The sequence below is a fragment of the Pinus tabuliformis genome, chromosome 6 (assembly GCF_031772625.1).
Source record: "Pinus tabuliformis cultivar Carrire ecotype Pingquan chromosome 6, CPIR1, whole genome shotgun sequence".
Classification (NCBI taxonomy): domain Eukaryota; kingdom Viridiplantae; phylum Streptophyta; class Pinopsida; order Pinales; family Pinaceae; genus Pinus; species Pinus tabuliformis.
In genome coordinates, this window is record NC_142292.1 from 1,327,065,499 (window position 1) to 1,327,090,536 (window position 25,038).

The following is a 25,038-nucleotide window of genomic DNA, read 5'->3' on the forward strand; positions in this document are numbered from 1 at the left end:
CCAAACAACAGATGTTTCCAACAGCTCTTTATTCCAAAAATTTAGTATTACAACAGAGTCTAAGAAATCCACAAACCACCCCCTCTCTTTTTTCCATACTCTAATGGATGGGGGGGATTTATACTACAAAATATGTACAACAAATATCTCATAACAGCGGTGAAATAAATATCTAGGATGACTGATAACATTTACAAATAAAATAGAAACAGCTAGAGAAAGATAACTGATGTTGTGCTGGAGGCAGGCCTTTTAGGGTTCGACTTGCAGCTGTCCTCTGTAGTAGCTTTGCGCCGACTGCCTGTCTTAACTGTGAATTAATTCTGATGTGATTTTCTTCAATGCCAGCTTGATACTCTTTAACGCTAATCTGACAGTCTTCAATTCTGATCTGATAGCCTTTAATGCTGAACTGATACTCTTTGACTTGTTTTGATGCTCTTTAATGTTGAACTTGACCCCGGCTCACCACTATCTGGCAAAATAGAACTGCTAATGTGTCTCCTCATATCCTTTCTCTGGAAATTCATGTTTCAGAAGGTCCACTGGTTAGGGTAGCAAAATATCTCTGTACATATTTATTTCTTTCTTCTGCAAGTTCGGAAGTCCTTCTGTTTAGTTTAAACTATATTAGAGAGGAGGATTGCTCTATGTAGGTTGAATGGTTGGCCGCGGAACTCGCGCTGTAGATTTTCTGGTTGGGGGCCAATCTGGACTGATCTGTAACCTCGGTCAATTTTATGCCTGGAGCGCGCGGGGCGCTGTATGCAGAAAAACATAACAAAAATGACCTTTTTCCCTTTTATTTGACAAACTGGAGTTTTGGCGGGAATTTTCGATTTTGAAGGACGGATGACGTCAGTGGGGGTATGGGACAGATGACGTGGTGGTGACATGGCAGGTGACATGGCAGGTGATACCAGCACAGGATGGAGGACGTCAACAAATGACATCAGCGAAGGGTGACGGTAAGCAATTTGGCCCGCACCGCTTTTGGGGCTGGGCAGTTTCAGGCGAGGAGGGAGCGATCACCCCGGATGGGCGACGCGTGGCAGGGTACGGGTGCCAAAACCAGCGGTTCCCTGCGCATTAACATTCAGCAGTTAGGGGGGGTGCGAAATGGATGCAGACCGTTGGATGATCAAGTATAGATCGGACGGCATATGCGCTTGGGAGATGGTGGAGGTTTATGTGGCGGGCCCGATCATAATAAACTGCGTTTTTAATGGTTTTCGGGCGCGTTTTGATTGGTTTGGGGCTTTGGTTATTAATCAACCCAAATGGTTGATTAATTCCTTTGTGCGTGGGGAGGGTTCTTAATAAGTTCCAGATAAACTTATTAATTCCAGACAAAACATTTATGGTTATATTTCAACAGGGGCGGGGATATATAAAAATCGGTATTTTTATTATATTTATATACAATACGGGATGGGTAAAAATTATAGGGATTTATATAATAAACATGTTAATTGTTAATATGAAATTTGAAATGAAAGTGCTAAGTATAATGTTAGGAAACTTAGCCTAAAGGGGGAAAAAAGGGGTTTTGAGGGATATGGCTACTTTCTTAAGTAAAAAAGGGTTTTTACTTAGGCGGTGGATGAAATGGAAGGAGTGGCTTTTTGGGGATATTAAGCACAGATTCTTAATATCTTTGGGGGGAAATTAGTAAATGATTAGGGGAAAGTATGAAGGGGATTTAGTTATGTAACCCTGCCTTGAGCATCAAGTATATGTCCGCCATGGCACTTGTGATAAAAGTAAAAGTTAACACATTGAGATACATGATCCATCACAGGTATCATTCAGCGACACCATCTGCCTACCCAGCCTACTTTGTCTAGCATTTTTTCCTTCTTTCTTTGGGTGCACTTGGACTAGCAAACCCTCATCAACTTTTCTTTTCTTTTCATGGCAAGCCTACCTGAGTTTGCACTTATTACTTCCAAGGGCTCAAATTAAACTGTTGAGCTCCTTTGCTTCTCTACCTATCTACTTATCTGCCAAGATTAAATAGTTTGGTCAAATTTTTATTCTCTATCTCTAAAATAGGAAATTCAAACATGAACTAGACAAGATTGAGCTGTTTGGCCATTCACCAATTGTGGCATAAAGTTTTAACAAGCTGCACACAATGCTTTATTTGCAAAAAATGGAAAAGTAGTGGCTTTTTGGACTTGCACACTTTCCTGGTCTTTCTTTATTTAGGGTTCATTTATTTCACTTTTTTGACCATTTTATTCTTTTAACCCTTTGATTTTTCTTTTAGGGCATACCCTCTTTACATTTTTTACATTTTTTGATTTTTTTTGATAATATGGAAAACCTTTGCAACAAGGAAAGGGATGAACATATTACAAAGCTCAACAAGTCAATCATGAAATATGACACCTATTGGTATAGGAGTATAACAGACCCAATGGTTCCCTTACGCTTTCTTGCTTCCGTTTTCCTTCTTTCTCCAAATACAAGTTAATACTAGAGTGCTCCAAGAATGCTCCAATAATTCTTTAAGTGTGCAAGAGTAAGAGAGAGTGAGATAATAGAAGAGAGATTCAAAATTAAATTGAAAAAATCTAGCATCTGATCCTAAAAATCCTTTTTGCCATTGACGCCTCTATTTTCTTCATTTTTCTTCAATTTCCCTCTTATGCAAATTTGTGACCTTTCATCTCCCTTTACTCCCATTTTCCTTTATTTTCATAAATAAATGCCAATTAATGCCACTTTGGCTTTGTCAATGCCTTTGCCAATTTTCACAACCATTAATTAATCACCAGTGATACCCATCACTTTGTTTTTCCCAACATTCAACTTGGAATATGTGTCCCATGACCTTGGTCTTATTTTTTATTTACATAGGAAATCAACCAGGGGTTGTTACAAACCCCTCCTCCTTGGTGGAACACCGTCCTCAGTGTTCAATGACACTTACGAACTAAAAAAACACATGCTGCCCATGGAGCTTTATAACACAGCTTGACGCAACATTTACATCATATCATACTACCGATACCATGACCATCATAACATGAACACCATATCTCTTATTGGAACTTTATAACACATGTTGATGCGTATTTACAAACAAACATATGCATATATATAGACATAACCAAAACACAACATCAAAACATATATTTGAGTACATCTGCTCAACCAACAAATAAAAAAGGAAACATAGCCCGCATATGATCAACCATTTCCCATATAGCTTCACCGGGCCCAAAGTGTATCCATTACACTTTAAATTTCTTGATTGCTCGATTTCGTAGCATGAGCATCTTTGATTGTAAAATGCACTGAGGTTTTGACTAGAATTCTCCTTTTGGTTCCACCTGTAATACAGACCAATCAATCACATGATCAACATATTTCACATACTTCTTAAGAAATGACACATGGAAAACATCATGGACTTTCATTGTTGGAGGTAGTGCAATTTTGTAGGCCACTAGCCCAATCCTCTCAAGGATATCAAAAGGCTCGCAATACCGAGGTGCCATCTTGGCACACGCACCAATCCTCAAGGAGCACTTCTTGGGCTTGATGTGAAAGTACACATGTTCCCCAACATGAAACTCCTTAAATACCCTATGTTGATATGGATAACTCTTCTACCTATCCTGTTTTTTCTTTAGATTCTTCTTGATAACCTGCATTTCCTATTCCATCTCTGCCAACATGTTCAGTCCAATCAACACCCTATTCACTAGATCACTTCAGCTGATAGTAGTATTACAACTCCGCCCATAAAGTGCCTCAAACATAGTAATCCTGAAGGAATCTTAATACCCATTATTGTAAGAAAACTCTACCAGTGGTAGATACTCTTCCCACTTCCATTGTTGATGCATGACATACATTCTCAACATATCCTCAAGAATCCTATTAACCCTCTTTATTTTTCCATCTATCCATGAATGATAATTTGTGTTAAAAGCCAACTCTGTAACCAAACCTGCAAATAACTCCTTCCAAAACCTTTAAGTGAACTTGGAATCTCTGTTAGATACAATCTTCTTAGGAATACCATGCAATCTCATTATCTCCCTAATGAAGACATAACTTAACTCACTAGCTAAATTTGTAGACTTAACTGCGATGAAATGAGCTACCTTGGTCAAACTATCAGCCAGAACCATAATGGAATCACATTTTCTAGATGTCCTTGGAAAACCTGTAATGAATTCCATGGAAATGACCTCCCATTTCCACTCTGGAATCAGAATCGATTATAATAAACCACCTGGATGCTTACACTCTACTTCTACATGTTGATAATCCAAACATCTTGCAACAAACTATACCAGTGGTAGATACTCTTCCCACTTCCATTGTTGGTGCATGGCATACATCCTCAACATATCCTTAAGAATCCTATTAACCCTTTCTATTTTTCCATCTGTCCATGAATGATAATCTGGGTTGAAAGCCAACTCTGTAACCAAACCTGCAAACAATGCCTTCCAAAACTGTAAGTGAACTTGGCATGTCTGTTAGATACAATCTTCTTAGGAATACCATGCAATCTCACTATCTCCCTGGTGAAGACATAAGTTACCTCACTGGATGAATTTGTAGACTTAACTACGATGAAATGAGCTATGTTGGTCAAACTATCAACCAAAACCATAATGGAATCATGTTATCTAGATGTCCTTAGCAAACCTGTAATGAAGTCCATGGAAATGACCTCCCATTTCCACTCTGGAATCAAAATTGGTTGTAATAAACCACCTGGATGCTTACACTCTTCTTTTAAATGTTTACAATCCAAACATATTGCAACATACTTAGTCACCTCTTTCTTCAAGTTCTTCCAATGGTATAACTTCTTAATCATTGTCAATTTCTTTTGATATCCTGGGTGACTTGAATATGGCTTGACATGAAATTCCCGCAAAATAATCTTCTTGAGCTCACTCCTGTCCAACACATATATATCATGTCCCTAAATCTAACCAAATCTTCTTTCATGAGATGATAATCCACATCCTGTTCACCTATACCCTACTGTTGTAACTTTTACTTAAGCTGTCGGTACCTGTCATCATGATGTCTTGCCTGCAAGATCTATTCCTGTAAGTCTGTCCCATATGAACTCATAGATACAATGTGATTTACCTACACTCTTATACTAAAAGCATCTACAACCCTGATCTATGTACCCTTAATGGACCTGATCTCGAATTCAAACTTGGTAAGTGTGGCCAACCACCTAGATAACCTGGAATTCAGATTATGTTGGTCAAACAAGTACCTCATCCCACTATGATCACTCATCAAAATTAAACTCCTTCCAAGAAGACAATGTCTCTACATCTTCAAGACATGGATGATAGTTTCCAACTCAAGATCATGAGTCACATAGTTCTGCTCGTGCCGATTCAATTTCCTTGACTCATAGCATACTACCTATCCTTCCTGCATCAGAACTCCACCAAGTCCTCTTTTGCTAGAATTTGTACATACCAAAAACTCTTTTTCTAGATCTGCAATACTCAAGACCAGAGTAGTTTTAACCAACTACTTCAACTATTTAAAGCTAGCTGCACATTCCTCTATCCATTCAAATTTATTTCCTTTCCTCTACAAAGATGTAATAGGATAGGAAATCTGTGAGAAGTTCCTAATGAACCTCTTGTAATGACCTGCTATTCCCATGAATGATCTGACCTCATCCACATTCCTAAGGGTTTCCCATTCCATGATAGCTCTAATATTTTCCAGGTCCACTATTATACCTTCCTTGGAAATAACATGACCCAACTAATGAGTTTTTGTCTGAAAGAAACTCCACTTACTAATCTTGGCATACAACTAATTCTCTCTTAGCAATCTCAATACTACTACTAAGTTTTTTGCATGCTCTTCCTCATTCATAAAATATATAAATATGTCATTAATGACTATTATCACAAACTTTTCCAGATAAGGACGCGACACACTATTCATCAAACACATGAAAGTAGTTGGAGCATTAGTCAAACCAAAAGGAACCATAACAAATTCATAATTCCCATACTTGGTCCAAAAGTATTCTTTTATATGTCCTCCTCTTTGATGTGTACCTGATGATATCCTAATCTCAAATCAATATTCGAGAACATTGTTTCTCCCTTCAACTGATCAAACAAGACATCAATCCACATCAAAGGGTACCTGTTCTTAATCGTCACCTTATTCAACTGCTTGTAATCAATTCACAACCTAAAAGTACCATTCTTCTTCTTCATAAACAACACTAGTACATCCTAAGGCGATACACTTGGCCTAATGTATCCCTCGTCAATCATTTACTTAAGCTACAACTTCAATTCCACTAATTTTGGAGTGCTCATCCTGTAAGGTGCCTTCCATGTTTGTGTTTCTCCCAGCATCAACTCGATAGAAAAATCCACTTCCCACTTCCCAATGAGGCGGTAACTCTTAAATCTATGTCGGAAATACATCCTAAAATTGCTGCAAAAAGGGATACCTCTTCAAGACTTCAACATCCTCAACATCCTTTCCTTTGTCACTAGAAATATGAATTGAAAATAATACACACCCTTTCCTGCTACTGCACTTGGCTTGCATAGTTGTATACATTCTCACTAATGTAGGATTCTTCTTACCCTATAAGATTCTCTTATCTCCGTCATCACCCAAGCACTCTAAGCCTTATAATAGAAATTTACCTTAGTCATGTGAATGTACAACCAATCCATATCCAACAACATATTGTATGATCCCAATGGAAGCATATTTATGTGCAATGATGTAGACATACAGTTCAGGTCAAATGCACAAGATCATCACCTAATGACGAACCCTTTTCTTCGTATCTATATCCAACTGCAATAACCAAGACTCTGCATGCACTTCTTTACTCAAGCAACACTTATCCACCAGTCTAGTACTAATATAACTATAGTTAGATCTAGGGTCAATCAAAATAGAAAAAACTTGATCACAAAGCTTTCCTTCCATCTCGATAATAGATGCATGATGATCAACCTGCCTATTATCCAATGTTTCATAAATCCGAGGAATATTTTGTCCAACATCCCCGTCTTTCTACACCTCTTGAGCACTGGAAATCTATGGTATGCCACCCTGATGTCCTAGAAAATCCCTGTACACACCGTAAACTCTTTGTCTTGACCTGCAATGTTTAGGATTGGAGCATTTGTCAACAACTTTTTCAATTTCTCAAAACTTGTTTAACATTCCTCAGTCTATTCAAATTTCTTACCTTGCCTCTGCAGGGATGTAATATGATATGCAATCTGAGAGAATTTCCTAGTGAACCTCCTATAATAACCTACTAGCCCCATCAATGATCTTACCTCACCCACATTTATAGGAATTTCCCGCTCCATGATAGCTCTTTTCTTCTCTGGGTCCACTGTTATGCCTTCCTTGGAAACGACATGTGCCAAGTAATGTACCTCTATATGAAAGAAACTAGATTTTCTAAGGTTGGCATACAACTGATGCTCTCTTAGCAATCTCAACACTACTGCTAATTGTTCGACATGATCTTCCTCATTCTTACAATATATCAATATATCATCAATGAATACAATCACAAACTTGTCTAGATAAGGACACAACACACTATTCATCAAGCACATAAAAGTAGCTGGAGCATTAGTCAAACCAAATAGAACTACAACAAACTCACAATGACTATACCTGGTTCAGAAATCAGTCTTGTATATGTCCTCTTCTTTAATTTGTACCTGATGATATCCAGATCTCAAGTCAATCTTCAAGAACATTGCTACTCCCTTCAACTGGTCAAACAAGTCATCAATCCTCGACAACAAATACATGTTCTTGATGGTCACCTTATTCAACTACCTATAACAAGTGCATAACTTGAGAGTACCATCCTTCTTCTCCACAAAAAACATTAGTGCACCCCAAGGTGATACATTTGGCCTAATGTATCCCTTGGCAAGCATTTCCTTCAATTGCAACTTCAACTCTACTAACTTTGGTGTGCTCATCCTATATGGTGCCTTTGATGTTGGTGCTACCCCTGGTACTAACTCAGTAGAGAAATACACTTCTTTTTGAGGTGACAACTCTAAAATATCTACTAGAAACACATCCTAAAACTGCTACAAGATTGAATACCTCTTCATAATTTTTTCATCCTCAACAACCTTACCTTTATCACTAGAAATATTCATTACAAATAAAACACACCCTTTTCTACGTCTATGCTTTGCCTGCATAGTTGTCACCATTCTAACTGATGTAGCTTTCTTCTTACCCTACAATATTCTTTGTTCCCCATTTTCATTCAAGCATTCAATAGATTTTTCATAGCAGTCCACCTTAGTCCTGTGAAGATACAACTAGTCCATACCCAAAATCATACTATATGATCCCAACAACAGTACATTCAAATGTGTTAAGGTAGGCATACCATTCAACTCAAATGCACAAGCTCTTACCCAATGATGAACTCTCTTCTTTGTACTTGTAGCCAACTACACTAACCAATATTCTGCATGCACTTATTTATTCAAACCACACTTATCCACTAGGTCAGGACTTACATAACTATAATTAGATCCAAGTTCAATCAAAATAGAAACAACTTGATCACAAAGCTTACCATCCATCTCGATAATAGATGTTTGTTGATATGCCTTCTTGTTATCCAATGCTGCATAAATCTGCGGTTCTCTTCCCAACATTCCCAACTATCTGCACGTCATGTGCACTATAGATATGAGACCTACCACCCTAATTTTGCAAACAATCCCTCTTGAGATGCTCCTTGCCACATATCCAACACTACAACTATCCCTTACCATCACCTTTATTTTGCTGCCCTCCAGGCTGTGACCCATTAAACTTCTTGTAAGGTGCAACATTTTCTTTCTCTCCTACATTTTGAGGTCTTGTTCACTTTAGCTTCCATTTACCTTTAGCTTTGTCTTTCCCTTTCCAACCTTGCTGAGATTTTGTCTTATGTTTTTATTTCTCATAACAATGCTTCAATTTCCAAATTACTTCTTCAAGTGATCAAAGTTCATCATACTCAATCTGATCTCTAAATTCTAATGGAAATCCACTGACAAATCTCTGAACTTTGGCTTTTTTATCCTTAAGATATGGTACATACCTCAACAATTCTAGGAACTTTGTCATATACTCCCATTTATCATTGAACCCATATTTAGCTCATAGAATTCCTTTTCTTTTCTGTCATAGTACCTCTTTGACAAATATTTCTTCCTAAAAAGTCTCTTGAATTCATGCCAACTCAACTCTTTTGTCCTGATGTCTCTTACTTGCTTCACATCTTCCTTTTATATGTCTACTTTCCCTTTGAGGCTGAAGATAGCTATTCTAGCCTTCATGTTCTCCATGTAATCATGAAACTTAAAGAACATCTTCATCCAGAGTAGCAATGCCCCTACATCCTCTGGCTTCTTCAAATCCCCATCAAAGGTAGGTGGTTTGGATTTCTTGAACTCATCTAGAAATTGTTCCCTGTCACTCCTCCTGTAAGGATGATAATGATGATTACCATGGTACCTTTTAGAACTAGAACTAGAATCGAACCTATGTCCATCACCTCTTCTATCTGGCGTATCCAAGAAACTACCATCTCTGAACGCATCATCCCTATTGTAGTGTTTTTTGAGCACAAGTGTACCAAAATACACCCCCTTAGCAGTAGATTGTTCCCTGCAAAGGATCATAGTCAAAATTGGTGCTGTTAGTCAAAAAACTTAAATAAACACAACATTGTAAGTAGTGGAAACAATGCATGCATGAATGTGAACTAAACAAAGAGGTAGATAAACAAAACAATGCTCAAATGGAGAAAGCATATCAATAATATATGGAAAAATCTCCCTTTATTGATTGCTAGTGGTAGAGGTTGAATAAAATTGGAATCTCATACACTTGAAGAGAATTCTTTGAACTATGGAGCTCAAAAAACCTCGAAAAGGAGGTTTCTTTCCTCAATCTCTTTGCAAGTTTCTCCTCTCTCTCAAATAACTTTGAAGACTCTCCAATGGTGGATTCCTCTTCTCTCACTAAGATGTTGGGTTTCTTAGAAGCAATTTGGCCAACATGCTAGTGCTCTTCACTTCCTTAGCTTCAAGAATGCAATGGTGGTTTTCTCAAATAGCAATTTGACCAGCATAATAATGTCTCATGCTTTGGTTCTCCCATGGCCTATTTATATAGATTTTTTTTGAATCCTTCTTCCCTCTCTTGGTACATGTATGATAAAGACACATTAGTAGGACAAGAGGATTCCATTGAGGGTTGCATATCCTCAAGGCGACTCGAATTCAACAGTACTGGACTGATCTCATGTCAGAGAGTCGACCCCAAGTGTGTAAAGTGGCTCCAAATCATTGATTCATCCTCTTCTGCAATAGTGTGGCTTTTGGAGATTATGTCATGTGTGCATGTTTATCGAAGAAATAATTTCTTTTCCTTTATAAACTTTGGACCTTAGGAGAACTTTGATTTTCTAAACTTCATAATGTATTCAGATGGAAAAATGTCCACCTGTGCATTCTGCTGGACACTTTCAATGCCTTTAGGATTGTCCTAGAAGGTGTATGATTTTTCAGTGTTAACAGTTGCCCCCTAATGTATGAGCTTAGGAGAAAACGTATAGCCAAAATACATCATGTTTTTATTTATTTTTGGAGAGTTTGATCAACTTTTCGAGAGAGAGGATAGATTGTTGTAGAGATGAGTAGAGAAAAACCCCTTGACTAAGTATCAATGATACCCATGCTGTGGTGAAATCCTAAAAAAATGGTGTGTCTATACGAGGTGGGCATGTCCCATGCTCATTATGATGGCTAGTTGAAACTGATTACAATCGGACAAACACTAATCTTTGTCCAGTCAATGTGGTGGTTATTGATGTGCTGAGAGATGATGATGATAATTGTTGATGACCTCAAGGGGACTTTTTGGTTAAATCGGCAAAGTATGGTTCCCCTATGCATAACCCAAGTGAAGCAATATTGATGGGTGTTGCGGTATGCATAGGTCTTCGGTTGCGGGTACCTCCCCCGTATCATAATGTAAGAATTGTTGAATGAGGTGCTTAGTGATGCGGGGGTCTTCGACTAAATGAATGAACTACAACAGTAACTAAGTACGACACCACCTTGACATGAATGCTTGAGTTGATGTCAAATGTCAAGGGGACTGATGACATCAGTGGGAAATAATGGTTCCCATTGTGCCACCCAAGGATATCCCTATTGAGGGATGGAGTATCCAAGGTACTACCTCTTTCCTAGAATACATTTGTTGAAGTTGACAGGGAAGGGGTGTCAACCGCCCGACATGGTGAATTGGGAAATCAATGTGCAATATGAACATATTTTAATGACTTGGGTTAGATAGGCATGATAGCAAGAGATATCGAGATCGAAGGATACATATAGCTATCCTGAGGTCAAAGCTTGATATGCAAATTACGATGGTCAAAACATGCTTTCTGGTGATCCTAGAGTCGGTAGGATTTCCAAGATGGGTGTAAGTGATTTTTGACGGACATGTAAAATGGGGGGTGATTTGCTGGTGAGATATGGCCAGAGGTGATTAGAGATTGTTGGCGGGCGAAGTACTTGAATTATACAAATCAAATGTAGATGGGAGATTTTTTTTTTTTAATATTTGTACACTTGCCAAAAGAGTAGGGGGTAGTTTGGATGTCCAACCACGGAGAAGGGTGCCCCATGATGATAGTAGTCAGTGTAAAGGTGTGGTGCATCTACTGAGGGTGGGGTCCCCATTGGTTGGTCTCCGTGTCGAGTGGGTGAGGCACATGATGTGATATAAATGGGTTATGCGATATGGATGAATGATACGCCAAATGTAGGATGTGAAGGTGCATTCATTTAGTGGTGTGAGAGGGCCTGGGAACTGGGGTGTATGCGTAGTGAATGTAGCATAATGAGGCTCAACTTCCAGATATGCACATGAGATGGTTTGCAGGTTGGAGTGAGTAATCAGGCTCCTTTTAATGAAGAGGGGTCTACAACGATGAAGGGAGCCATGAAAGGGGGGGGTTCTATCGATCAGGGTGAATTTTTACCGTATACAAGGGTGAGATGGTGATAAAAATGGTCGAGAGGATGGACCTTATGGTGCATTTTGGAGAAATTATGTCAGGATATGCAAATATTTTAGGAGGAAGCCTATCATTGTGAGTGAAGAATGATACCTGCTCTTGTTGTTTGCTTGTCAGGATGTTGGTTAACGTAGACCATGTGTGATGTTCTTGCAATGGATACAACCAAAACCCAAAGTGAAAGCATTGTTCAAGACATACATATAAATGTATGTTATGGACTTTAGAGAGTTGTAGAAGTACTTGACATGTGCGATAGGCCAAAAGATGATTTTTTGCATTTATTGGAACGAAGGGTTCCATGATGAAGATGTCATGGGACTGATCTTCGCATCTCTTCTGGTTTTGTCAAAGGAGCTCCTAGGATTCTATAATGTATCCCAAGAGATGGAAAAGAGGGTGATAGATAGGGCAAAGGGGCCCAAATATCACTCATTTGAATTATTGAGTTGTGAAGGTTAGAGAGCATTCTCGGAGCTTTTCTTGCCGTTGCAATCAGCCTGAGTACTCGGGATTTGCGCAAAGAGAGCCAAGTAAGAGCTTGAGCCTTAACCTTTGTAATTTTGGATTTTCTAGGTTATTTAGCTTGTATAGGGGTCTCTTATATGGCCTCTTTAGGGTTAACCTATCTGGTCATGTGAGCGACTCGTTATGAGTCACATAGTCTTCACGCAAACCTTGGAGTTTTGCGCGAAGACTCCGCACAAAATGTATACTCAGATGCGCGTTACATGCATCTGAGTTTGGGAATTATGCGACAGACCCTTTTGAGGTTCGCCACACATTTCTTATATTTTTGTGTGATGTGCGCGTGCATGTACAAGATACAGGCACGCACACCGTGCACTTTTTTGGAAGACAGGCATGTGCACTATGCTCCTATTTTGAAAACAAGCGTGCGGTGGGGGAAATTTGTTGATTTTTTCCCTTTTTTGCTTTTTGAGAACCTGATGGGTTCACTTTTTTTACATGTGGTATCCTAGGTGATAGGATGATTTGGAGGGAGAGAGACAGGGTGACTCTCTAGACTGTTGTGGCACAGGATCCTACAGCGAGTTAGAAGTTAGCACAGTGGGGGTTATTGAAGTTTCTTCAGAACACTTTTATGAGTTCGTAGGATAGGTTCCTGCTATTTTTGGTGTGATGCTGAGACACGGAGCGTCAGATGATGGTCATATGGCATGCATACCTCCCGATATTGGTGCAGACTGATATCTACTTTGTGAGAGGTTTGATGCCATGCGGGGAGGTGCTTCCCTATCCACTGCTAGCTGGGCATGTGGATATTCGTGTTTTGGCTGAGCCAGAGGGGGAGGGTCATTGTGGCCCAAACCCCTATGTTGAGGGTTGCATTAGAATTGCAACAATTTTGGACTTAGCTGAGTGAGCAGTGTTGGCTATGATTGTCAAATTGGTGGGGTCAGCATCCCCCAACCAGTGTTCGGGGCCACACCTAGCATTGTTACAACGACTGCAAGCGGGGTAGACTTTTTACTGCGTGAGACTTCTGCATTAGGGGATGATGTCCCAAATTACACAAGTTCAATGTGGGAGGCTATAGAGTTATTTTTATGTGAGTGTGGTCTACAGCATACTCTACGAGCAGGTGGTCATGCTTCGCCCTATCCTTGCAGTACCAATGGGACCTACTTGGGACCCTCGCATGCGCTGCTAGGGAGGGGCAATGTTGAGAGACAGTGGTTGAGTAGTGGGGTGTTACTAGAATGCCATGATAGAGGGTTGGTTTGAATCCAAACCTTAGTTGATCCTGGAGTTTCCGTACCATGGAGTCGACTTCCGGGGAAATCCAAATATGGGGCTTCCTCCAGGTGCTGCATGGGGACCAACAAGTATATTTTTTATTTCTACATTTGTATACATATGTGTATTTTCATGTATTTATGGGTTTCACTTTACAATGATTTTGACACTATGCTTTGTTTACTGGAAGATGCAGGGTCGTGGGGACATCCACTAGCCTATCTGGCAGGGCACGATCACAAGCATTTGGGTGTTGCAGGGGTTTCCCCTATTCCACAGAGACCAAGGGTGGTCAGGCCGCTGATTGTTCCTCGGGGTGGTGCAGAGCACCTGAGGCAACGATGACAGTTTGAGACTGTTTGGCCCTTTAGAGAGGGAGTGATGGATATAGAGAGACTAGTTGTGCATGCTGAGGATGAAAAGGCGTGATTGGCGGCTACTAAGGTAGAGTTACGGAGTTACTATGATTCCTGGGGATGAGTTGACTCCCTGACCAGAGGGTTACCCTTTGATGGATGGGCTAACCTACCAGAGGTTGTGGTTGAGACTACAATGTCCTTGGAGTGGTCTCATCGGCCGATTTTACGCCATATTCCTATGGCTATGGCTACAGCTGGTCCTATTTTGGCTCTAGATGCGGAGATTGGGCCACTAAGGCCCTAAGCAAACTTGATGATTTTTTGTTTTTTTACGAGATGATGTATGTACCAGGGCAAGCATCCATTTATGAGGATGCTCCCCTATCTTTTATTGACTTATTCCTCCTAGTTGTGGGCCAGTGATTTTGTACTCATATATTTTTTGATGTATATACGAGGTTATTTTTTGGCAGCTCTCATGATGTGATACATGTGTTTATACTTTTAGTGTATTTCTGCATTTATGTTTCTAGATGTATCTTATGTTGATGTTTTATGTATCTTGATGGTTATATATATGCAATGCATGCCAGTCTAGGATTTGACTAGCGATGCGGTCAACTATATGATTTTGATCTCTCGGTATATGTGTAAAAGTGATTTGATAAAAATATCTAGCTAACCTTTGTGCATGCAAATATTTCCGAAAAAGACATGGATCATAAATTTGAAAAGTCTTGTTTAACTATGATACTATGAGCTGGGAATCAAGGAATACATGTAGGAGATAGATACATAATTGGTGGGCATCATCCAAGACACCTATGATGATGTCATATTCTGCTTGATTGCTGGTGGCTAACCTGATACAAAGTCCATTAAAGAGACAAGGTGTCCAATCAAGGGAGTATATGGCCCATGCCGCAGCAACGAGATTTTGCGACCATCGAGATGCACCGTCAATGAACCCGTGGTCATAAGCTGGTGGAAGATCCATCTATTGACATGTGATGAGAGAATGGTTTGTCTAGAATAAATCCATGATGAGGTGATTATCATAAACAATAAGTCACTGCACATACATGTTTACTCTAGTAATTTTTTTTTTAAAGTAGGGACCATTGACTGGATTTTTTAGGCAAGTCCCAACAGGCTCTGATAGTCCATATGCTCCCTTGCAAAGGGTTTCGAACTTCCTAGGTCCTACTGCTTCCTGGACGACATCATAACGGAGGACTAACTCGCCCTTGGTGAATGTCCAGGGGGTGATGTGGCGATCGAACGAGGCCCTTACTCTCTTTTACCAAGGATGGTTGTTTTGGACAGCCATGTGTTATAGAGGCATCGTTCGTGCTATTAGAATCTTTGGTAAAGTTTACTTGTAGCATTTTTGTACTAACCGAATAGATTGTATGAGAGGCAGTACTACTCCTACTATGGGATGTTGATGCCTCGTTGTTGTTGCTTGATAGAATATCATGTGGGGGTATCCTTCTCTGAGTCGTGGTCTTGTTATGGCATGGTTGGTTAGTATGGATTGGTTTTAGTGTTTCTCTTTCCACACAAAACTGTGGAAGGTACTGACAATTCCTCGTGTGGTGGAATTGAGAGCGTATGCTATAATACCATCGTGTGATCTTTTCTTGGTTAGAGAGGTGTTTGTGGGGGATATGGGCCACTAAGCGGAAAATGTCATTGAAACTACTCGGTTCACGACATTTATTGATCAAATGATTGGGTTTATCACATAGGGCGCATCCAACGGGTGATTTTCTTGGCCATGTGATTTTGGGTTGATTTTAGCTTGGTCTGGCCTGGTGATGGTGATGGGAGGTGAAATGATGGGGGCCTAGTTTTGTTGGCCACCTTTTCTCTTCAAACACACATAAGACATCTAGGGGTCCTTCTTCACTGGGTGGGGGAGTGGGTTCTATAGATTCTATATCTAAGTCCAATAGATCAGGGTTTTCATTCATGAATTTACGTACGAAACTCAATTCTTTGCGAAATTTGGGAAGGTGTGGGCACCTCTTCGTATGATGGTTTTCCTCGCAGATCATGCATATATGTTGTTGGCATCTAGGTTTTCTTTTTTGAGCAACCTAGGTAGGTGAGTGGTTTTGGTAACGTGTCCATAGTTCAGGGCAGAGGTTCATCAGATGAGTAGGTTCATCACACATAGCACATGGTAAAGCAAAGGATGGGTGTTGTTGCTTACGTTGCCTTTGTGTGTTGTAGGCAAGTTTTTTAGAGCATGAAGCTGCCTCTTCTTGAATGTAGAAGATGTTTTGGAATTTATTGTCCATTTGAGAGTTGGTTGGCGCTATTGGCTCATTCATGTTGGTTTGAATGAGTGTGTTTAACATTTCTCAGTATCGAGGGATGTCAGGACAATGATGAGTATAGTGCCCATGTTTTTCACATATAGCACACACATGGCTGGTACGTATTTCTTTGTTATGAAAAGGTATGATTTTTTCTCCTTTTGGTGGAGCTACGGTTGGCAATGTTTTGGTGGTGTTCATGAGAGTTTTTAACTCATCTAATTCGGGGCATATGTGGGTTGGGTGCCTGAATTATTCACATAACACACAGGGTTGTAGGGCCCTGGATGAGTTTGAGGATTCTCCTTTTTTACTGTTTTGTTTATCCTTTTGGCCGACCCCGGTTGGTGTAGGTGTAGGACGGTTCCAAGTAAGGGTGGTTTCTTGAGGTGGAGGTGTAGGGATATTACCTACTAGAATGTGTCCCATCAAGGTTTTCATGGTCATGGGGACCAACTACCAAACTGGTATCACAAGAGCCATATTTGGTAATGTAAGAGTTTCCATGGCTTGGTGTGAGACAAATCTAGGTGGGGGGCATAAAAAGGGGGTTTGCGTAATGGCAGGAGGTAAGGTAATGACTTTATCAGTTACTGGGGGTGTGGTATCTGGAACTAGTTCCAAGTTTGGGGTGGTGTTTGATGAAGTCATCATGCACACTGCTGCTCCGGTATTTGGGACAAGCTCTTGTCTTACGGAGGGTCTCCTCTGAATGTTCCTAGGAGGATTGATGGCTTAAACTGGCATGGGTTGAGCTCAATGCAAGTAGTGATCACCACATGGGAGGACGATACTAAGGGCAACACACCATTTGGTGTGGGTAAAGTTGCCTTCTCATAGTATGTGAGTTGAACAATGGTAATGACCTTCCCATCATGGGGGAACATCATTATTCTGAACACTGATGAGGTGACTGCGAGCATTTCATACATATAGCTTCGACCTAGGAGGATTTTGTAATCCAACTGAGCATTGAGTACTTCAGTGTCTTTAACACAGTTTTTCCAACCAACTTAACTAGCATGCTAGGCTATAAACTGATGGGGGCTGAAGGGCGTCTGTCATATGCTCTGAGCGTTATGTCAGATGGCTACAGTTCAAGGGATCCTAATTTATGCCAAACGTATTTGGACATGATGCATGTGGAAGCCCCTTCATCGACGATGTAACAATGGATGTCGATATTCTGGACTAAGACAAGGATTTGGAAAGCGGCGGCTTAGGGTAGTCGTGGAGTAGCTTTGTCCAAGTCAAAGACTATGAGGCAGGAATCAGATGGATTGATTATGCCTAGAGAGGAAAGTAGGGCTTTCCATTGGGTGGGGAATGTTTGCAGGACTTCAAGCACTAACATAGATTATGGTGATTGTGCTAAGTCATCGAATATGTTGTAGCTATGGGTTGCTTTCGAGTTGTGTGCTACGCGCCATAAGGGTCCTTTGACCATTTTCGACATGGCTTCTACAAAAGGTCGAGGGATGGTCAATGGCCCTGTAGGTATGGTCATAGCCGAGGTGGAAGGATTGGGCTCTGGGGGAGCTTCATAACTTTGATTCCTTGTTTACAAAAGGATATCTTCCCCCGTCATGAAAATATCGTGATTAGGGGCGTTATGGAGGTTCCCTCCATATGGATGAGTTTGGGGAGTAGTGGGTTTAGGCACATGGTATAGTGTACCCATGGTATTATGGTAAGTGGTGTTGAAAATGGCAACAAGAAATGCTAAAAATAGCATTGCTATAAATAGCATTTCAGGTACCAGTGTTGGACATAGCAACAAGGAATGAAAAATGGAAGTGTTATAAATAGCATTACGGGTTAGATTCCTATTTTAGTTAGTCCCTGAACTAAAATAGAGAAGTAAAAATTTGAATTTGATCTTAGTAGCTGTTTGTATAATAATTAATTAATCCATCTTGAGTTAATTATTTGTAGAAAATCAAACATGAAGTTTATGTGGGGACATGCAACAATTTATCCATTGATTGAGGAATTTATCCACCGGTTAAAGAGATAAGGATGAGTTGTAATATTGAGTTGTAATTAGTTGGCTCAGTTAACTGAGTCAAGTCCAGTTAGATTAATTCAAATAGTTTGTTGAATTAATTGTGAGTTCAGTTAGTTAATGCATGCATGCATGTAACTGTTGCACTTCAGATAACTGAATATTCTCTCATAAATAACTCATGCATGTCAGTTCAGTTAGAGACCCAATTGAGATCAGAGGAAGGGACAGTGTACTATCAGTTGCAGGATTTTTCCTATATAGGAAACTCATCCATGCAAAAGGAATCATCTCCTTCAGGTTTGTGCAGTTAATTCTGAGCCAAGTGAGCATTGTGAGGTGGGAATTCACACAAGTGGAAGCACTGGACCCCAGGAAAAATTGCGCAAGGAAATAGGAGGCTTGGAGGGCAGAGGAGAAGGTTTGTGAGAAGCCTTTGACTGTCTATGAGTAGCAGTTGGAGTGCAGAGAGAGCAGGATAGCTTGAGAGCTGATTCTCTTTGTAATACTGAACATATTTCCACTTGTATGATAATACAGAGATTGGGGTTTTAGGCTAAGGCTTTCCCTAGGTTATTATTCTGTGTTATGTGTGATTGATTTCTCATTCTCAGTTATATGTAGAAGTAGATCTTGTGTTTTTATTTAGTCTATTGCATAATATGTTGATCTACAGTGGGAATTTCTACACATGGTATTGCATGAAATGGAGCCTATAAAAGGTTGGGAATACTTCATTGTAAGAGAGGCCTAGAGGTGAGTGGTGAAGGCTCACTTGGCCGGATTGGCCAGGGTTTTGGCCAATGCTAATGAGATCTCATTGGGTTGGGTTTTTCCTCGGATTTGGGGTTTTCCTGGATAAATATTATGTGTATAATATTTATGTGTATTGTTGTTGGTTATTTTATTATTCCTCTCTGTAAATCTTGGTAAATCTCAGTAATAATTTATCTCTTTGTCGTAAATTTCTTAACAACTGGTATCAGAGCTAAGTTGGCTTCAGAAGGACATTTTTGTTGCCAAGGGTTTGTATTGGCTTGGTAGATAGAGAGATAATTAAGTTTTGCTTGCAGATCTAGATCAAAAGCCATAGATTGTGAAGCAAAGTTGCACACTATTGGGTCATGAGAGATTCAGTGGATGAGGAGGATATGTGCACATGGATTAATTAATTGATGAACCATGTACCTGAAAAGAACACCTAGATAACTGGCGGTTACAGCGGTTGGTGACCCATGTAATTCGGTATATGGGTTCTTTTTATATGGACATTGATGTCATATGTACAAAGACAACAACAAGGGTAAACAAAAAAAAAATGGAGTGAAAATTTTAATTTGCGTGTAAATGGGCATACTATTGTAAGACTCGGTAAGGCATGCGTACCCCTAGGTAATTACCAATAAAGTCTGGGTTAGACCTAGGTAATAGGGGGATGTTGGGTTAACAAATCCCCGATAAAAACTTTGAAGGGGGTAAGGGCTAGAGTGAGCGGGATTGTCTCACTTAGTAGGTTTTGGCTGGATTTAATCAAGGAACCCCAAGTCAAGTTTAATGGGGGAATTGTTAGGTAAAATTGACTCAGAGTTTGAGTCAAGGTTTCTCTGGTTAAATAGTAGTGGTTTTGGGCACATGGTATAGTGTACCCATGGTATTATGGTCTGTGGTATTGCATGAAATGGAGCCTATAAAAGGCTAGGAATACTTCATTGTAAGAGAGGCCTGGAGGTGAGTGGTGAAGGCTCACTTGGCCAGATTGGCCAGGGTTTTGGCCAATGCTAATGAGATCTCATTGGGTTGGGTTTTTCCTTGGATTTGGGGTTTTCCTGGATAAATATTATGTGCATAATATTTATGTGTATTGTTGTTGGTTATTTTATTATTCCTCTCTGTAAATCTCAGTAATAATTTATCTCTCTGCCATAAATTTCTTAACACATTCAGCTTGGAATAAGTGTCCCATTATCTTGGTTATTATTTTTCCTTTATTAACTTTATTACATGGAATTTTGACTAGTGTTGTTACAAGAGAACTTCTTTTCCCTATCATCATAGTATCTTTCAGATAGATACTTCTTCATGAAAAGTCTCTCGAACTCACTCCAAGTCAAACCCTCTTCTCAAATGCCTCTAACATTCTTTACATCTTCCCACTAGATGTCTGATTTTCCTTTAAGACTGAAAGTAGATATCCTGGCTTTCATATTTTCTACATAATCATGATCTCTGAAAAAATTATTCATCCCAAGCAACCAAGCTTCTGCATCTTGTGACTTCTTCATTTTTCCATCAAATGGAGGAGTATTTTCTTTCTTGAACTCCTTTGGCAAGTACTGCTTCTCTCTCCTCTTATATGAATGGTGGCAGTGATGATGATGATGTATCCCTGAACCAGAACTAGAATGGAACCCATGGTCATTACCCCTCCTATAAGGTGTATCCAAGAACCTACCATCTTTGACCATGCCATCCCTATCAAACCCTTATCCTAATTGAGACCTGTTGCCATATGCCCCATTAGTCCTTTCCTCATGTCCATGACTGGTCCTAAGTGGTCTTTATCTCTACAAATATGATAGACTTTGAAGAATCATAGTATTAACTTCCACATTCTTTTCTTGTGCCCTAGTAAGTCTTTCATATGATTGAATGATCATGTCATTATCTACCTTAACTTTTGATCTCTGCTTTCAAACTTCTCAATTTATCTTCTAAGTTAGGGAAGTACTCATTGCCATGTTGTTTATCTAATCTATAAGGAGAATCATGTGAATTGTAGTCCACCATTTTTCTAGTCATCTTGATCTTCTTCTTCCAACAAACATACCATGTCATATAACCAACTATAAACATAACCAATATACCTCAGTGAAGTTCAAGGGAGGCTATCTCATCTACAAAATCAATCCAGATTAGCAAAACATATGTATATATAATGAAATCAACATATCAATCATGTCAACATCAACATCATCAACCTCTACATGACACTACTTAAACAATGACTATCACAATACATGCATAGAAACACGTAAACAACTAACATGCATGCATGATAGACACATTCCACCCATCCAATCCAAGTATTTTAGCCTGATAGCTCGGATACCAATATGTAACCACCCCCTCCCACATTTACCCAATTTCACTAGCTTTCTAGGGTAAACATGAGAGGAAGAGTTACTATGACATGACATGACCTCCAAGCTTCAGTTATGAAAGTGGGGTCGACAAGATAACAAACAACTCACAACATCCCTTAGGGCTACAGGCCACTCAGGGGCCAAAGAACCACCCTAGGTGACCAAACCCTGAGCTAGGGCTCCTTTTCTCACAATTTAACCCCCAACCGCATGCATGACAAAGCCTCCATGTTGTTATAGGCCTCCAACTGCATGCATAACATTGCCTAAGTGCAGTTGTGACCCAAAATGTCTAGTTTAGAGGGTTCGGTCCCAAGATTTGAGCCACAATTCTAAGTCAACCTCTAGAACACTACTGAGAACTTACTAAGACTTCTCATAATCATTATTAACATGAAAACAAAGCTAAAAATTCAATCTTGAAGGCATAACTTGACCTAGGCTACATAGAACATAAAAAAACATTTCGTCAAACACATGGAAAACATGTAAACTATAGGTTATGAAAACATATATGATCATAAAAGTCTGAGATTCATCTAAGAATCACTAAGAAGGTCCTATGCCCTCTCCATATAGCTTCAACAAGGCTTATTACTCCATACATTCATCAAGCAATTGATAGTTACAAAATTCATGACAAAAGCCATAGAAGATACACATCATATACACAACATATAACCAACATGTAAACCATGGAAACTCAGCAATAATATCACCAACATAATGATTAAAAATACACATGAATCACAATAGAAGAATAACCCTTATTAGCATATGAAAATACCAACCAAGTCAGGGACTTCCATGTACCACCCAACCATAGATTAGGCTGAACCAAATCTCTCTTTCATCTAATCACCCCTGCACCATATTCCAAGCGTGAATGTGGGATCTCATGGAAAAAATCAATCAAAACCAGACCAGGGCTTCCAAAGGCCAATTCACCTCAACCCTCAAGCATTGATTCGACCTCATGGTTAAACATCACTAACACCAACTAGATCGGTCTCTACCTAAGTTGTCCAGGGCTCGAGGAACTAGTAACTCAACCCACAACCTTCCAGGGCTCTAGAGTGTTTGTCCAACCCAATTCGAAGGACTAGTAATTCAACCCACCAAGCGCTCTAGATAATTTTTCCCAACCTAGGATCCAATACTAGTAACTCAACCCCAGTTGTTCTAGGTCTTCCAGAGCATTTGTTCCAACCCACAACCATAAGGAATTATGAGCATCGAAAAAAATCAAATGTAAAAACCCACAACACCATGATCATCCAGGAAATGGCAAGGAAAGGATAAAACCACTATCAATCCAAGAAATCCTCCATGCCAATGAAACTACATAAACAAAAAACCACATGCATATACCATGCATCCATAAATCAACAAGAAAATCACACATGAAACCTGTTACCTACAAAGAAATCCATTTGTAAAGAGTTTAGACTTCTGTGATCCATACTTGATTGTTAGAGATTTCAGCAAAATCAAATAGAGAATCATTTGTCGACGCCTTTCGAACCAACTAGTGTGGTTCAACTTGTCCTGACGATGAACCACACTAGTTGGTTCGAAAGGCGTCGACAAATGATTCTCTATGTGATTTTGCTGAAATCTCTAACAATCAAATCCATTTGTAGTTGTTGATCCAACTATTCCCTTGCATTTTCCCACTTTCCTTTTCCTTCTTTCTCGAAATCTAAGTGAATACTAGAGTGCTCCAATAATTCTCCAAGAAATCTCTAAGTGTGCAAGAGTAAGAGAGAATGAGAGAATAGAAGAAAGCTCCAAAACTAAACTGACAAAAGCTAGACACTGATCCTCAGAAACCCTTTTATCATTGAGGCCTCTATTTTATTCATTTTCCTTCATTTTTCCTTCAATTTCCCTCTGATGCAAATTTGTGACCTTTTATCTCCCTTTCCTCCTATTTTCCTTTATTTTCATAAATAAGTTCCAATTAATGTCACTTTTCCTTTTCCAATTGCCATAACCATTAATTAATCGTTAGTGATACCCATCACTATGAACAATGTAAACTTTGAAACAGGAACTATAAACTCAAAACGGGAACTTTGGCCAAAAAACCCCGAAAAAACATGAAAAATAGTGCTAAAAACGAAAGTGTGTATACTAGAACGATGGTTTTTTTTTGGGTCAATTTTGAACATGTTTTAAAAATGGTAGTGAAAACAAATTTTTTGTGCAAAAATTGTGCAAAAAACACCCCAAAAAATGAAAAGTGTTGATACTGGAATGATGGTTTTTTTAGGGTCAATTTTCACCATTTTTAAAAAATGCCAATAAAACCGAATTTTTATGTGCAAAAAACACCCTCAAAACGAAAAGTGTTGATGATGGAATAACACTTTTTTTTTGCTAGGGTAAATTTTCAACATTTTGAAATAATGTGTAAAAGATTTTATCATGACTCTGAAAAACATTAAAATTTAAAAAAAAAAATAAAAAAAATTCAAATATATAAAAAAGACAAAAATAAATAAATAAATAAATCAAATATAAAAAAGAGACAAAAAAGGAAAAGCAAACATTAAAAAAAAAAAAAAGTGTTTAAAAAAACCAAAATTAACCTATAAAATATAAGAATATATATATATATATATATATATATATATATATATATATGACTTCTTCTTATTATTATTATTAACCTCGCAAACCATAAAAAAATTTGGAAAAAAAAAAATCCAAAATTTAAAAAACCTGTAAAATTAAGTTTAAAAAAAAAAAAAAACAAAAAACAAAAAACAAACAAAACAAATAAACAAACTAGATTGAAAAAAAAAATAGAAAATTAATAAAAAAATTAAAAACCTACTAAAATTAAGATCAAAAATATTTAAAAAAACCTAAAAAAACAAAAATATATTGACAACAACAACAACAATTAAAATTTTATATTAAAAATTTTGAAATTTAAAATTTTGATTTTAATTGTTTTTAACATTGTTTAAAAAAAAATTATTTAAAAAACATTTAAATTTTTTTTTAAAATAAACATTGTTTATTTAAAAAAATCATATTCATTTTTTTTATTATTTTTTTATAAAATAATCAAATCATTTTTTTAATATAAACCTATATTTAAAAAAAAATGAGCCAATTCAGCCACCCCCCAGCCGCACCCCCACGAGGAGCCGAACAACCATTCGTTGATTCTTGCAGTCGCGTCGCCCAGAGCCGCGTCCCCACAAGCAATCGGGCGGCGGCTAAATTAACTTGTTTTTCTTTTAAATATAGATTTATATTAAAAAAATGATTTGATTATTTTATTACAAAAAAATGAATACGA